At 36.8% G+C, this 17097-nt stretch overlaps 1 protein-coding gene across 4 annotated transcripts in view; it reads left to right on the top strand.

Moving 5' to 3' along the window:
* Positions 1-17097, top strand: part of LOC150088051 (uncharacterized) — a 657615-nt gene that overhangs the window by 548641 nt on the left and 91877 nt on the right. Inside the window, exon 4 of one of the 4 annotated variants that reach the window (XR_016546730.1) lies at positions 997-1088. The exons of the other annotated variants lie outside the window; for them this stretch is intronic. The gene's annotated coding sequence lies outside the window, so the exon portion shown is untranslated. Of the gene's footprint in view, positions 1-996; positions 1089-17097 lie in introns of those variants that run through there. 4 annotated transcript variants of the gene reach the window in all.

Consider the following 17097-nt stretch of genomic DNA (forward strand, 5'->3'; position numbering starts at 1 on the left):
CATCTTAAATCCAAAAGTTACACTCAGTCTATTACATCGACGACAAATAGGATAATATAGGCTTGCAATTATCTACATATACCAGTCTACTTTCATTTTGGTTCAGTTTTATTTATCTATTGGATTTTGATAAGGGATCAAATTTAATCAAACAAAGAAAACATTTTTATAGTGGCTCGTAGAATAGAGAAATAAAACGGTGGATGAACCTCTGAGATATCACGCATATTGTCCACGCAATCTCTTCTTGAAGACGAAATGAGACTCACGAGAGTGTTTTACCGGATTAAGAAGGAAATTATCGGGTGATGAGCAACGATCCTTTTGACCATAGCAGACTGATACTCATTTAATATTCTTCCTAACAATTTAATACCAGCTTTTATATGCAGCACCAATAAAAAAAAAAAAAGTTTAGAACTCTCAAAGGACAGAACCCCTACAGCAACTTAATAATAATTAATTACAAGATCATAAATGGTGTTTAACGTAATAAATTCATCATAATGAAAATTTTCGGTTAAATATTTTGATGTATTCCATATTTTAATTAGAAGTTTCTAATTGAGAGCTCTTCATAAAAATCTAAAAGGAAATTTTTTTTGTTTGGGGATAATATAAATTGTTAGCAAAGTTTAAAAGGGGTTAAAAGCGAACGCAGGTATTTTTGACAAGGAAGTGATACGTTTATGCCAAATATTTTTAATTTATTCCCTCGTCATGATAGGCATTAATTTATCTTTCTTTTAGTGGGAGGAAGTAGTTAAAATACATTGAGTCTGGAAACTGCTTGTATTCTGCGAGAATACATACTCAGGTTTTTCCAAAATTTTCATCCCGAGTTTTCAGGTGGTTAAAAAAACAAAGAAAAAACATGAATATTTAAATATCGAATCTAATAATGTTATAAAGATACAAAGTTCAGCTTGCTTTCTGTTCTCTCTATGACTATTTTATTGATTTTATTACTAAGCATGTTGTTTTATCATTCTACAGATGAAAATCAGAAACGACACAAGATCCCAGACATGAAGCCAACTGCAGACTTGATTTCGAATTCATAGGATCTTTTTTTATTATCATATTTCACTTTTGTAAGTAAAAATATTATAAATTTCCTAAATAACCATTTTAATATATTTATTTTAATTTTAATTATAGCTGTATTTATTTTTATTTTTAATTTAGATTTTTTGAAATAAACTTTTATTTTGAAATACACCATAACTAAACCACTCTTTTAGAAATATTTCTTTCAAAATCAAGTGAACAGTATTAACTGTTGAATAATCACATGACAGCTGGGTTATCAGATTGTTTCTCCGTTTACTGCATTGTATCTGCCTAAGGAAAATAGCATTTTTGAAAGAATATAATGCCGATCTAAATTATTTATGCAGTAATAGTATTCGCCTTTTTAATACATACAGGTTTATTATCCCAGAAATAAATACTCCCAATAAAAATATGAACACTTGAGAAGTGTGACATATGCTTCCGGGTGCTTAGCTGTTAACCTCACCATATTAAATAATAATGCGCAATAGCATGAACGTGAAACAACAAGTGCATAAACTGCTCACTAGATGGAGATACGATCGTATTTATTTTAATTCATATTTTCTAAGTTTTAAACTGAGGGGTGGGAAAGCAAGTTCACTGACCACCATTAAATACCACAGCGAAAACCTAATATCTTTAAAAATCAAGAGATATACAAATGCATAATAAACGCTGTACTATTTTGGATAGTGAGTACCTAATATAACAATAGGAAATAGGAGGGTGGAAATTTTTCGTTTGTAATGTTAATGCCATAACTTTTTTGCATTCATATATTGCTCTATCATTAATATCTGCACCCCCCCCCCGTTAATAGTTGGTCACGTTCTACAGAAGCAACACGCGTCAGACAACTATATGCTCGCAGGCCTGCGAGAAGGCAGTAGGATTGTGAATGCCAAATACCGTGATCGCAGGAGTTAACAGAATTTCATCTCGGAGTAATAATAGGATGGCACGTAAACAATCAATGTATACGTGATATTTCAACGGCACTGAAGATCCCTAGGTTGACAATTGGTGATGTGATCTGCATGTAGAAGTGTACTAGTGCTGAAACCGTCACAAGACGACCGGAAAGTATCTGAAGTCAACGGAACGCGACAGGAGACCCCCACAAAGAATGATCCGCTCGAAACGCAAGTCGGCAACGTCGCAGCATACACAAGTCAGCAGCGAGACGATGGGACATGTCAGCACAGGACGCTGCATGATACGAGCTATCACAGTCGTACAGCTGTCCGCAAGCCGTTAATCATCTTGATTAATGTCAGACGCCATCGAACTTGGTGTAAGGCCCGCCGTTCTTGGACCGTAGACAAATATAAAGCCTTGCTTTAGAGTGACGAGTCCCGATACGGGGTCTACCAGTCTGAAAATAGTATCTGGGTGTAGCGGATGTCCGAAGGAAAAAAACAAAAAAAAAAAACTTTATCATCCCGACAAAGTTTCGTTTGGCCTGGTACTATTGTTTTAGATAAAACCATGAATGCTGAAGTCTATCTAGACGTCCTGGACAATAATGGATAATCCACGTTGGCAGCAAGTCGAAGAAGGTCATATCTATATGAGCAGGACAACACCCCATGTCATACTGTTCACGCTGTGACTGACTGGTCAACACACAGCCCTAACCTGAAACCTACGGATTGAATTGGATAGTTCGGTGCGTGTGAGAAGAAATTAAACTAACCAAAAAAAAAAAAAAAAAAAACAAGGCTGAACTGGTCGCTACTTTTATGCTCCACCGAAAATATAGGATGGGCTGCCATAAAGGCTAAAGGTTTCAAAGCACGCTTTATTAGTTTTCTTGTAAATAAAAGTTTTGTAGATTATGGAGGTGTTTGAATATTAATGATATTAATGTATGTGTATATACATATAACACCTGATAATATTTTAAGCTATAGGTGCAAATGAGTTATCTATAAATAATCACCAGTAATTAATTGGAAGGTGGGATCTAGGTTATTGTTCATCAGTGTGAGCTAATTAATTGAGACTGCCCTCTGACATCACGTGGTAGATTTAAGTAATTTATTAATGAAATGGTACAATTTGAGCGACTAAAAAACAATGACAAACGTTTAAAAATTCTGACTACGTTTCGGGAACTCACTTTTTTCCGTCTTCAGGCTTTTTATGCGAGCCTGAAGTGCAGTTTTCTGGGAACTCACAGAAAATTGTTACTTGCACATTTTCGGGCTGAAAAAAACAGAAATAATTATTGGGAAAAGTCCTAAGTCTTCCAAAAAGCCCTAATGGTATCCTCGATAGAGAAGTTGAAACATTTCTGTAGTCTATGATGAGACTCCAACCTAGACCTCTCTAAAGAAGTGACAAGTGGAGAAACTACTATATCGTTACGCAATACATGTAGTTTGCCTTATAGATGCAATAACTTATATATAATTAGTTGTAGGATTACTGAGGGTTTAACGTTTCTGGTTTCGATCCGGCTTATGACTGACTCATCCTAGAAATAGTTCCTCACATGTTCAATAAATTTATTTAGTAAAATAATTAATAATATTTTAATATAATCATTTAGTTTTTTTTCCCATTTTAAATAAAACCATAAAATACTTCATTTTAAAACAGATATTGAAGCAGGCGCAGGCCTAAATCTAAATACATGTAAGGAATTTTACATAAAATGGTGTCAAGCAGTTCGATCAATAGGGTCACACACTTCGTGATAGTACTCGCTAGAGGGTACCTCAACAGTAATCAAATTAACTCTTAGTATAAATTTTATGTCTCTCACCTAGCAACAACCATACCAACTTATGTTTCCCACTCTCCTCTGTTACATTAACCTTTCAACTATCACTTCACGAAGAGCTCTTTCTTTCCATTGATTGGTTCGTTTCTGCTGAATAGCTGATATAAATACCAGGAAAGCTTTTATCCGACCTCATTTGTTGACACCTCACACCTCCAACTTGGGGAAAACTGCATCTCTCTTCATTATTGTAGCTGCTGCGAAGACTGTTTTTTTTTTTTTTTTCTCCTCTTCCAGTACTACTTGTATTGCATCCTAAGCCAAGTACAATGCTCCTTACTTTTGAACACAAAAGAGAGAAAATTTACTTCCGCCTTCTTTCTTCTGTACTGTCGTGAAGTCACCTCGCGGTCTTTGGTTACTGTTTTATGCCTTTGTATCCCTGCATATTACTTAAACAAAGATGGATGAAAGATTTATAAGAAAACCCGTTGTCTTAAGATAAAAAGAAACTACCTTTAGATCTCCATTATGAACATTAGTTGCCAATCGATAAACAAATTCCTTTTAAGAAAACTTTATCAAAATCAACGTTTACCAAGTTTTATAAAGTCTGTTTCTCAAAGTTCTGACTGATTGTTTAACCCCGAAATTTCAACTGAATTCATTAATTAGAGAAGCCAACTCCACATTTCAACGTCTATGCAAATCAGTTAGTTCATTTCCGGGGAGACGAATCCAACATGTTTATGCCAATACATTACTTTGTCATATCTAGCCAGTCGATGTGGCCTCGTTGGTAGCACAGTTGATAGGATCCCTCCTCCCCAAGCCTGGGGAGGACTGAGTTCGAGTTCCGTCGATGACGTGAGGAATTTTTTATGGGCCTTTTTCACAACGTGGCTGAGTTAGTCGATCTCAGGCGAGTGAGTATGGTTTTTCTCCCAGAAACTAGATTTTTCATCCAACAAACAGAAAATCGACCTCAGAACTCCCGCAATTTACAGACAAATACACAGAGCAGTATGGCCATAGTCGCTGATGCTCCTAAAACCCAATAATAACAACAACAACCAGTCGATGTTCCAGAATGTACAAGCAGCAAGTACTGTATTGGATCAATGTAAGATTACATCTTACATTGATCCAACACAAAATTTTAACAGAAATTTCTGCACATTTATCTCTGCTTATTATCACCAGGGCAACTTGGATTCGTTGCTGTAATCGAAAATATCCTTCCCAACTTAGCTTTCTTTCCCTGGTGCCAATACATTCAATTCGTCCCATACCTAAAGAGAGATGTGATGTTGCTGTAGATGCTAGAATTGGAATACAACAAAACTGTTATTTTTCCAACTGCGATCAAACTTTGAAGTATTTCTCTATTAAATACTCTTTTTAAAAAAATGGAGATGTTTAAAAACCTCATTATGAACAGTTTTTAAATCCAAATTGCATTTTTTTTTTTAAATTAACTCTTATATCAATTAAAATATATTTTCTGCCTTTGCTAAATGAAACCAATGTCTTCTCGGGTAGAACAGCATCAAAGATGATGTTGGCGTAATTAACTGTATAGGAACAACTAATTACTCATAATATCTGAAGAGAAGTCTGACAACCAAAATCCGCACTTCGCAACAGTCATTCATATTACAAATACATTAGCTTGGCGACTTCCAACACTGTACAATAACGATTTTTGCTCATTCTCTGGAGTGTGAAATTAATAATGTTCTAATAACTGTTATACTTTTCTCCTGACAGTTTCATTAGCACTACTGAGACTAGAAATAGATAACAGTAACTGTTAATGACCAATGATGTCACTGATTACATAATTTCGGGGTGCAAATACGGTTTCAGCAACAGAAGCATCGCTGATGGTGTAAATATCATGCAGAGGTTTGCAAATGAGAAGCCAGGAAATACAGGAATCGGTACCCTTCAAATAATGAAAGCCCCTTGATCGTGAATTTCTTCTTTTTCACCCTGCAATGTTCAGTATAACTGAATTAAATGCTTGTATACTGAAGTGGAAGGTAATTTCCTGCATAGCTGCATCTAAGTTAATAAGTCTCTAAAAAGTCAACAGCCAAGAAATGAATTGTAAAAACTTGTTGCTGTCCCAATGAATCGAGACAGCCACAGAAAATAAAAGAACAAACAAACAAAACAGTTGTATGCGATGTTCGTTCTTCATCACGAGCGTTTAGATACAACAGCAGGATGTACGAGGGCAGTTTTCATTGAGTCCTCACGTTCTTATTACCCTGTGTAATTATTATTATTATTATTTCTTCAAATAAATTTGCATTCGTTCGTTTAAAAAGTACACTGATGATTTTTTTGACCGAGGATGGAGAATAACTTTCCCATTGTGCAAACGCAGCTGATTAAACAAATTTTAAATTCAGAAATAGTAAACTTAACGGTTAATACTATGTCCAGTTTCATCAAATTCAAAAATTTAAGTCCAAATACAATCAAAAAATGTCCAGATGACAAACAGCTGAAACCTAAAAATAAGAAAAATAAAATTGTTTGTTTTTTTTTAATAGAAACTTTTTATTGAATTAAAAAAAAAAGTCTCATATTCTGATTGTTACCTTAATTTTTGTTCACCAGTATACAATGCACATTTCTTCGAAAGTAACTTTGAGCGTATTCCGAATAGTGTCCGAATACTTTTGAAGAATAGTGTGTATGTATTAATTTAAAATTCTAAATCGTCCATCGCACGAAGTTCCTAGTGATATAGAACTTTCTCATTTCATTGAGATCGTGCAAAAATGAAATGTTTACTCAGACAGATATGTGATTACGAACTTCAAAAGAGTCCGACCCCACTGCCCTTTTCCCCGCATTACTGTCGTTATGTAACCTTAGCCTAATGAAATGAGAAGGAGCAGGCAAGGAGAAATCTGATTAAATTAGTCCATAATCCTCTCCCAGTGAGTCCACCCGTTAATTATATTGCTATGCAAAAGACATTCAGCGGTCCAGACAGGCAAAGTCTACTGAAGGCGCGTGCTTGAGCGACACGCTACGAGTTGAATTTTTAGATCTTCCGACATGTCCTGCCTCCGTGCGTTGTTATCCGTTCGTTTGCCTCACCCTCTCACCTTCCCTTGTGCCGAGGGAGAGGACCTTCTCCTCTTCCTCGTGCACACTTGCGGCTTAGTCTACCCAGCCGTAAATATAGCTTAAGACCAGGATTACATTCAAAACTAAAAGGACTGCAGATAATTACTAGTATTTACCTAGTCGGATCGTTCAACGACATTTACCAGGACACTCGCAACCCTAACGGGAGGGTCCATTCTTCCCTGGCAAACTGCCCGTAGAGAGAGAGAAAGAGAGGATTTATATGTCAGTTCGAATTAGAGGAAGGAACCTGCAGAACAGATTTGTATTTCAATCAAACGTACATATACAACCAGAGATACAGGGCATGGACAAAATAATGGAAACACCTTATATTAAAGGTAATAGCTTTGTAGAGGATGATTGGAGTCTTTATGAAAGCGCAGTGATGGTTTTATTTATTTATGGCAGAGCCACTTGTTACTGATGGTAAGGCTAGAAAGACTGCAACGGTGTATGGATTACAAAAACTGGATACCTGATGGCTGGAAACGTATCATCCACACTTTTTCCAACGTCAAGGAGAGTTTACGTTTGGCAAATACCAAAGGAAGCGCACGTGACTGTCTTGTGCCAACAGTAAATCATGGAGGAAGATCAACAATGGTTTCGGCAGCAGTATCTTATATTCTTTAGGTCCAACCATCATGATGAACGGGCGAATTACAGCCACTAATTACCTTGAAATTCTGGATGATCAAGTTCATCCCATGGTGCCGACATTGTTTCCCACAAACGACACCATGTTCAAAATGATAACGCTCCAATTACACACACCCAGATGTGTCCAATCTTGATTTGAGGAGCATGGAAATGAGGCCAAGTATCTCCCATAGCTGCATAATCACCAGACTTAAACATTATTGAGCCACTGTGGGCATATTTGGAAAGGAGAGTAGGGAGCAGATTTCCTCCACCTTCATCACTTAAGGATTGAAAAACCCTTGAAGAATGGTCCAGTATTTCTCTTCAAACTTTATCTGAATCTGTTGAATACAAGCTGTTTTAAAAGAAAATGGTGACCAACGTCATATTAGTGCATACCCGTAACTCTTATCACAGGTGTTTCCATTATTTTGTCCACCCCATGTATGTCATTGTAGTCATCTAAGTGGTTTGTCTTTAAATATCATTAGCGGGAGATGGATGAAATTATGTCAAACATTTTTGTTTCTGCGCAGAATATATTTCATGAAAAATTAAATTAGGTTATTAATAATTAACGTCATAGTTAATAATTTTATTATTAACTCTTTGAAGTCTAAAACTAAAAATCTATTGTAAATATTAAAACAGATTTCCTTTCCATTAATCTTCTAACTTCTCTCAACTTTACTACTGTTCTCACTAAAATTTCTACTTTCAGAATTCCACCTTTTTATGAATTTCTTTTAAACCTCCGATTTTTTCACTCTACTTTAAATCGACATCACTCCGTTCCAAATTTTTCAAAGATCTATATATTTTTTCCCAATAAAGGCATGTTTTTAGGTCATTTTGAGCAAAGATTCGCCTTTTTTACCCGTTTTATTACTTTATTGCTTTTGTTATTTTTTTATAAAGGAATAGAAGAAGGCCTTGCACGTCTTCTATCCCTTTTCTGATAGCATGCTGTACAAGCCTCCGAGATGTCTTCTTTAATACAAAATTCCACATCACTGTGATGCCCTCCTTCCGGTTTCTGCTAACAATTTCTCGATGCAGACGATAGGCTACGTAATCCTCTTTTCTAAGGTTTATCTTCTGATATTTTAGCTTGACTTTATTGATAATCCCAACTGGCTTACCCCTTTTTTTGTGTGTTTTTATTCTTTTACTGCCAAAGGTTCCCCAGGATATGCTTAGTGATTATTTAAAATTATAGCAGAACTTTTTGCAGTCAATGCGCCACTCTTATTTCTAGAATAGATTTGGAGTAGTTTCAAAAACATTCTGTATGCATTTTAAATCATTTCTTTCGTTTCAGCAATCATTTGGCGAAAGAAATGTTTATTTATCACGACAGCTGAGTACAACTTCCTCGTTGCAGATTAGCAGATCCCTCGATATGTTTCTACTATCCTCTTGATTCGCTTTTCATCTCAGGTTAGAATCAGTTCTTCTCTGGACACATCAGTGATTTTTCCCTCCGGGTTCTCAGGTTTCTTATCCTTCTGAATTGCACAAAAGAGGATGTGTTATTCGCATGTATTTCATTGCATACATCTGGGTGTATAAATTTCATGGAAACGGAAATGTCTCATGCTGATGGGCGTCAGATTCGGTATCTGTAATTGCTTCTAATCTTAGGTCTGTTTACAACAGACAAATCATGCAACCGTTTCTTGAGACCGACTAACTCAGTTATGGTGCGAAAAAAAAATTCCTTGTATCATTGATGACATTCGAACTCGTATATCCCTCCATTTGTATCTGACAAGGCTCGTCGGACCTTGGACAACATGAAGACAGCTTTTCAACTGTGGCCACTTCCTACCAGAACTCTTTGTGTATGGTTTAGCTGGATTTTACTTCTGAAGTCCTGTGGAGCAGATTACCATCTTAAAAGCTCCCTATTTTGCTTAACATCTTAAAAATATAATACTCCTATATAACCTCAAACAATGCTGTCTTTTTGCCTACATCGTCTTTTTTGCCTTCTTCAAAAGTGTTCAACCCTCTTTCATCATTGTGTCCTGAAATCAATATGACTTGGAATTAAATATTCACCAATTTTACAGTTCAGCTACCAAATGATCAACTTTCAACTATTTCTTCTTCAAAAATAAAATCTAAACAGTCCCCACATTGGATTTCATTTTCTGGACAGGCATCATAATTGCCCACAAAAAGAAAGCTCAACAAAATATGTTGCTTGTTGTTTTGGCTTTTAGGAGCATCGGCAACTAATGCCATATTGCTCCATGTATATTGGGTGTATTCTGAGGTCGATTTTCTGTTTTCTGAACGAACAACCCGAGTTTCCGAAGGAAAAAAATCACATATATCCTCACCTGAGACCGACTAACTCATCCACGTTGTGAAAAAGATGCATACAAATTCCCCCATCATCGACGTAATTCGAACTCAAGTCTTCTCCACCCGGTATTTGGAGGGCAGCAATCCTACCAACTGTGCTACTCACGAGGGCATTCAACAAAAGACATCTTTACAAAAGCCACATTCATTTAATTGAAATCTTACCATCGCTGTCTTGAAATGAATCTCGCATCAACAAACCAATCTCGATTCAACATTATCTCCAAGTCCAGTGTTTCCAAGAGTTGATAATCGGCACGAAGTTGCATGCGATCTCTATCAAAGATTTACTCCTGCCATAGTCTCACGCAGAACTTATATCACCTAACTGAATCTGTTTGCCGATGTTACCGATGGTGTTCTTTGACCTAACGAAAATGTTTACATCTACTAATTGCACGTGCGTGTCTCGTACTTCCCTTTGGGCAATGCTGGACGCTTTGTTTTCGGAGCGATTAGATCTACAAACCTACCGTTGAATTAATGGCTGGAAGCGTTTTGTGGTAAGACCTCTAATTTTCTTTAAGTGAGGAGGTTAATTGGTGTAAAAACAGGGGTTAAGACAACATCGTACTCTCGCTCATTCTTCGGGAAGTTAGGTTGTGTATAAGACCTCGCAAGTGGTTCTTCTAAAAGTCGTATTAAAGACGCACCACAATTTTCTGATGGAAGTCCATGAAAATAATCATAGTAAAGAGGAAATGCTGCCACTAGTTCAGGTTACCGAAATACTTCAAAACACCAGATCTCGTACTTATATCCAAAGATCTTACTGCGTACGGTGCTGTCATCACCCGCAAGGAATCTTTCGGTGTCAGTTTGGCGACTCATTAATCCTCCCTCCAACTTTTCAGCTTCTCCGAGAGACAACATTATCGTAAGCATCTTTCTGAGTAGAAACCATGGCAACTCTACGTTTGAGTCTAATGAAAATGGAATTTGTTCATCCATAAACGTTAAAGATTATAGCTCTCTCGCCGATTATATAATTTCTGTTACCGTGGCAACCGTGTTCTAATTTGATTTGCATGCCCATAAGAAATTAGAAGTCGCCCGCCAAACATTACTCTCGTATGTTTGACCTTACTTTTCTCTCTCTCTCTCTCTCTCTCTCTCTCTCTCTCTCTCTCTCTCTGATGAATGAATCAAAATGGAATTTCTGCGCGTTAGTGATAACTTTTAGAAAGCATGGAAATAATTTCAAACTGTGTCAATGTTAATTGCTTGTTATCAGTGACTCATTTTTAATTGGGGGGGGGGGGGGCGAGGGGTTCAAGGCGATGTGTACAAATGTTTAGTAGTGCATGAACTGGGTCGTTTTACGGAAGCCAGTGGGAGTGATACGTTTCTGTTTTTATTTCGCTATAAGGGAAATTGCAGTTAAGGGATGTAGTCGCTTTTTAGGACGTACAGTGAGTGCGCGCGCGCTCGCACGCGTACACATCTTTAACGATTTCGTTTTCTAACAGAAGCTTTGTTACCATAGCAACCCCCGTGGCTTTGAATAGTGACACGGCTTCTTCGCAGAAGGGAAACGCGTTAGCAGAGCCCGAGCGTGACAAAGAAATCCGGTAACTATTTTCTCTTTTTTTTTTTTTTTAACCTCCCCGACTGCTATATGCGGGCAGCATTGCGCGGGAGCTTTTGTATCGAGGATTGCAGTCGGATACATTTTTCAGACGATGAAAGAGGCGACAGAAAGGGAAGAAGGGATTGGGAAGAGTGACGGTTTAAGATAAATATGGATGATGCGCTATTTATTTCGAAATCATGACTACATCTATTTTATCTTCGCGCGATTTGTGTTAATCCGCATTTTCGATCGTTGTAGCCTAGTGGTCAGGCGCGCGGGTGCATAAGTACACGTGCCTTGAGTGACCGGGGTTCAACTCCGTGACTACTGAATACGGTGCTGTTTCTTGTATTCTGTCTATCTTGTGGACTCCTCTGACCGTTTGGTCGTCCCGGAGTTTAAACAGAAAATTTATTTATTATTATTATTATTCGTTGGAGAACTGTGGATTTTCTCGCAAACACAATTATGGCCATTCAAATATCCGGCGGGCCGGATATGAAATGGTTTCGTGCCAGATGCATCTTTCCACTAATGGACAGTTCAGTTTGGGAGCGATGGAAAGTGTGCGCACCTCATTTGTCGGCCATGATGTGATGGAAAGTGACAAACGACTACTTTTCCAATCATCCAAAATCGATCTACGTTATCAAGCTTCTACTAAATGGGAATGTTGCTAATTTAATACTGATTTTTCAAAAGTATTTTCTTTCTTTCTCTCATCCCTTGTACTCTTTATTGTCTCGTGTTCTCTCTCTTAATACCTCTGTGTTTTTTTTGCTCTTCCCTTCATGTTCTCTCTCATGTTTTTTTCTCTTACTTTCTCTCTTGTTTTCTCTATCTCTCTCGCTTTTTCTTTCCTCGTACTTTCGGTCTTTATATCTCTATCTTCTGGTGTTTTCTTTCCCTCTTTCTATTTTCTCGTCTCTCTCTTCTCGTGTTCTTTCTTTCTCACTTTCTTTCCCCCCCTGTCTACTTTGTGTTTTCTCTCTCTCTATTTTCTGCTGCTCTCCCTTTCTCTTTCTCTATTATCCTTGAGAGCTTTCTTTGTCTTTCTCACTATTTACTTTTTTATTTCCATCTCCCTTTCCATAATAGTTTTTTTTCTCTCTTTTTAAGCTTTAATTTTTTTTTTCGGGCTCTTTTAAATCGACACGCATAAATAAATATCGGAAAACAATAAATGATACACGTAACAGCAACTAATAGGGAGATTTAGCAGCGCGAGCGGTGTTCCTTTCCCTTGCCTCTCCCCCGAAGTAATGATGAAAGGACAGACATTTAATTGTACGCCTCTGTGGAAATGAGACCCGTCACGGAGAAAAGAGCTACACTGCCACTAAAATTAATCATTTTTTACAAGTACAGAAATTGAAATCTTATCATTCTGTCGTTTATCTTATTTCTTTTACGGGCTGCTGATCATTTCCTCGTTACGGTGATATAATCCCTCGAAAAAATTAACCTATTCATTTCCTTCTCTCTTTTTTTTTTTTTTTCCACTCGGCGAGAAGGCTAGAATGGAACGTACGCGATGTTCAAGTCCACATTAATTTTCTCTGTAAACTTTCCTCGTGAAGGATGAGAAGAGAAAGACAAAAAAAAAAAAAAGTTCATTTGCACTTGTGATCGATATCAGCCTCCTGGAGTACTGATAGAGTTTGGGGTTTCGTTAAAGCAAGTTTTTAGTTTTCTTTCTGAAAGAACTTTGCCGTCTGGTTTTTTCTTATCTTTTAAGTCTTTTCAGACATAAATATTGTATTGTTTCGTGTATTGGGAGTATACAACTGTCCCATTTGGCATGGCAGCTGGGTATTCACATGCGTACAGCGTTAAGCTTCAAAAAATAAGAAGAAACAAACCAACGCACGAATTGAACCGAATTTTCTGCATAAATTAAAAGCAGTTTTCTTTCTAACGAAAAACCAAAGAGTAGCTTTTACTTTACAAATGTCTAGTCTGCAATTCTCTTGTCTACAAATGCGCAGAAACAAAATTTTGTCAACTTCAATAATTGCAACGAACAGTCCCGTGGACAATCATTTCTTCTCGGGGCCTTTGATTATTTCAAAAGGGCGAAATTCAAATCCTTCGAATGCAACATAAATTCGAAATTCTTCACGAATATATAAAATTACTTTCATTGTACTTCACGAGGCGCATGTTCCACCATCGTTCTTTGGAACACGACGTATGGCGACATGGGGAGCACTATATACTTCTCTGGTAGTTGACAGATTGTCGATGGTGAATAACTTATCCTTACTATAGTAAGAAATGATTGCGCTGGGATATATGGCCAGGTCGATACACGGGAGTAATATATCTGTCTTTTCACCTGGTAGCTAAAAACTTCGTAAAAGTTTGTGAATTATTGGCGTTGCGTGATCATAATATCGTCTTAGTATACTTCTTTGGCCTTATATCCAACATCTACAATAACAAAAGTTTCTATTTCTTTATTCTTCCTTGGGGAAATAAGTTTATTTTTTGGGCGAACCTTACTACAGCATCGGGTCACTCATACTTGAACTAGAAGATATCAGAACTTTGAATAGAACTTTTTTTCCCCTTCCCTTTTACATCATACAGTTGGTGGTATTTCAAGGAGGATGAGAAAAGAGAGAAAGATCGCTGTATACGTACTTCGCAGAACTTCCCTCTTTGATTTTAGTAGGAAAATAAGAAAAGAAAAACACTATGGTTTTTGAAGTACTGAACGTAAATCCCAACAACATTTTGTGGTACCCTTAGTTTCTCTGAGGAGCCACAAACTATTTCTGGAACGTCTTATCTATTACTAGCTTCAAACCACCAGCCAATGGTATGACTGCATACAAAGGTCAGAATTATTTATCTAATTAAATATGCAAATTTTTCATCGGATAAAAAACTATTGCAAGTAAATGATACGATCTGTTCGGAATAATATAATAAAATAAATTTATTATTGTATTAAAATACTGTATATAGAGATATTTTTATTAAAATCTCATCATAGAAAAGAAAAGGTTTTTTTTTTTTTATTTACTAAACTAATAAATTACTTTAATTATTACAAATAAAAATTAACTTAATGAATACAACTTATTTTTATATGAACAAAAGGTAGAAGTGATATCAGATCAACTTATCGATCTGATAGTTGTTAGGAGCGTGAGATCTTCCATCGGGAATAAAAGATTCACGTTTGCCTTCCTCAAAACTGCCACAGTCACTTTCCTGTAGTAAAATGGATTGTCCTGAAACAACACCAACGTCACTTTATACACTTAACTCCAGTGCTCTGATTACGTGAAATGAATTGCTAATTCTTCTTTGACCCCGTTCTGATACTTCTACTCTCGATAAATGATTCGCCTAAGTTCTTTACGCACTCTTGGCGTTTAAGCCTCTTTAGGATGTAATTAATCCTACCTGGTTTCCAGAATTAATCCTGCTTCTTTGTTTTTCGTTCTCACTGATAGAAACCGTGAAAGTTCCCCCCTCCTTTTTTTTGTTTCCTATTCGTAAATACCAAAAGAACATTTTAGGATAATAGGAACTTATCTCCAAAAAGGAAAGTTAAAAAAAAAAACAAAAAAAAAAACCAAGCTGCTAGAGTAATTGAATTCAGCGCTATGATCAAAAAGATTCTGTAGCTTCTTTGGTGAAATATAAATCTCTCAACAGGCATTCAAGATTCTTAATACATCCATTGTTTTAGAGCAGGAAACGGGTCTTAATGTTTTATATTCATATTAAATTGGTGTTGAAATTAGAATTGTTCAGTTTTATCATTTAAACTGCATTTTTCTTTTGGTTAGAATGTTTTTACTCATTTATTTATTATAATTTTTTTGTGGATTAAGTTATTGCTATTGTATATCACATTTTATTGTTAAAGAACTACTCTACGATATTTCGAACCTTCCTGGTCACGTGACATTCACAAAAACAGGTACGCGAACAATTCAACTATATAAGAGAAGAAATAGTTTGTACTCAAGAGTTTTAAATCTTTGCATAGCTTCATTAACTAGTACGTTATCAAGCGAAATTTCCTACGTCATTAAACTCTTTCAGCCTCTCTCTATATGGATTTAATTTTTTTTTTGTTTTCATACCTGATTATTTTCTGAACATACCAGTTTAAAGTTTTCCAGTACTGCAAAAATTTTAAGCACATTACAAATGCTGTCCTGTGGCTCCCCCTTTTTTCCCACATACCATTCATAAAGCTTTTATCAATTGTTTTGTGGGTATTATGGCGACATGTAAATAATAAAAAAACTCTTTTGTTATTAAATTCTCTGTTCCTGAATATTGTTTCTATTATAATTTCACCTACCAATTAATTGCCTCATGAACTCCTCATGAGGCAATTTCCTGTTATCCACTCGTTAATCATTAATTGAACTTAAAAACTCAGTAACGAATTAAACCGGAAAATACCAATATTTCCAAAGTCAATCGCAACAAAAAATACTCAAATTTGTTTTTTCCCTGCCAGAACTGTGAATGGCATTTCTGAAAACGGCTTCAACCAGTTATTTAATGCGTAACTCTGAATAATCACGAACATGGTTCTTACTATAGTGTATAATTCCAATCGGGGTCAGTTAGGGCATAGTTGAAGAAGGGAGAGTAGACACACCTCTTCGACTACACACTTGCGGATTAGTTATTTTGCAACAGACAAGGAGCAAAATGCAATAATACGAATTGCTTTCAAGATTTCCCAGAAGGATAGCAGCTGTCAGCAAGGCCAAACGTTGGCCTAAATATTATCAATTTCCAGAAAAATCATCCATTTTTTGAGAGGTGCTTGTGTATGGATGCTTTCCAAATACATACGAGTACACTGCTCGACAAAATTAACAGAAAACGTAAAAATCGTGATGTAACTCGTTAAGCTTGCGATAAGGCGACACAAAATTTAATACGGTGGTGCACCACAGAATGACGATCAAATGCGCGGAGACAGCGAGAAACTTCAGACAGGTATAAGGAACATTTATAGGGGTTGTGTAAGAATTACCAAAAGGTCACATTACAGAAGTCGATACAAGGTGTTCGAAAATATGGTCCCATGACATCAGTACGGCGTATGATCCCTCCCCCAACGGCTAAACAGGAGTGACAGCTGTGAACCACGCTCGATATATGGCTGTCTAACATTCTGCGGCAACAAATCCCATTCTTCCACCAGCGCAGACCTTAGCTCACCAAGTAACCGAGGAGTTGGCTGTCAGAGTGCAATGCGACAGCCGAAGGGCGTCCCACACATGTTCGATTGGATTTAAGATCGTGCTCGCCACGGCAGCCGTTGGATATCTTCAGTTTCAAGATATTCGTCCACCACTTGAGCTCTATGTGCAGTGGCGTTGACGTGCATGAAAAGGAAATCTGGGCCAAATGCACCCCTAAAACGTCCCACATAGGGTTCGAGGATATGTTCTCGGTACCTCTGCGCAGTTATGGTACCCGTATCAAAAATATGAAGAGGAGTGTAGCCGTTGATCATTATTCCGCCCAAAACGAGAACACTGCCTCCACCATAAATGACCTTTCCCCGATGATGTTGGAA

The sequence above is a fragment of the Mastigoproctus giganteus genome, chromosome 3, assembly GCF_048544385.1.
Source record: "Mastigoproctus giganteus isolate SK-2022 chromosome 3, ASM4854438v1, whole genome shotgun sequence".
NCBI lineage: Eukaryota > Metazoa > Arthropoda > Arachnida > Uropygi > Thelyphonidae > Mastigoproctus > Mastigoproctus giganteus.